The sequence below is a fragment of the Orycteropus afer genome, unplaced genomic scaffold, assembly GCF_000298275.1.
Source record: "Orycteropus afer afer isolate SDZICR_OR568_19922 unplaced genomic scaffold, OryAfe1.0 scaffold00238, whole genome shotgun sequence".
Lineage (NCBI taxonomy): Eukaryota > Metazoa > Chordata > Mammalia > Tubulidentata > Orycteropodidae > Orycteropus > Orycteropus afer.
The window spans coordinates 2,554,256-2,555,087 of NW_006921825.1; the positions used below are offsets into that span (position 1 = coordinate 2,554,256).

The window sequence follows — 832 nt, forward strand, 5'->3', positions numbered from 1 at the left end:
TTTAAAAAAAAAAAAAAACGTGGTTACTGAACATCATCTATGTGTCTAACTGGGTTCACCATAAAGCCTATATATAAATTAAAAAACAAGTGCTTTAAAGGACTACCCTGGTTCAGTAACAAAAATAAAAATTACCAAAAGTAGGATCTCTAGCTATGCTATTAACATATTTTAATGGTCTATATGGATTTTCATACATATAACATCAATATATTTCTTCTCAGGCATGTTGAATTAATGAGATAAAGTGATCTATAATGATGCAGAGGAAGAAAATGATAAACTGGGGATAGATAAATTCTTCTTTGTGGTTTCCCTACCAATATCTCAACCTCATTTAAAGGTAGCAAAATATTATATTATAATGAATGAGAACACACATTTGTGCTTTATGGGTACAAATGCATATTGATTTCTTAGTCTTATAGATTCTTCAAGTTTTCACTAACAAAATTTTACTTCTTCAATTTCCATCTTTTATTCTAGCACTACCAAAACTTCAATTATAAAATAGTAGAAATACCTAAGTGTTCATCAATGACAGCCTAATTAAATAAACTATGGAACATCCCTACAATGGATATACAATTGCTATAAAAAAGAATAAGGACACTATTTAGCAATATAGAGCAATTTCTAATATAAACTATTAAGTGAGAAAGGCAAAAATGAATGAACAGTAAATATAGTATGTTACCCTGTGTGTCAAAGGTAGGAGATAGGAATATGTAACATCAATTTATGTATGCATTAAATATCTTTTGAAATGCACAAGAAGCTGATGATATTTTTTAACATTCATTTTAAATTAACTTTATACTTAGAGAAAAGT

General features: G+C 27.8%; 1 protein-coding gene across 1 annotated transcript in view; it reads right to left on the reverse strand.

Annotated features, from left to right (window-relative positions):
• LARS1 (leucyl-tRNA synthetase 1) overlaps window positions 1–832 on the reverse strand; it is a 107,604-nt gene that overhangs the window by 32,526 nt on the left and 74,246 nt on the right. The window lies entirely within an intron of this gene.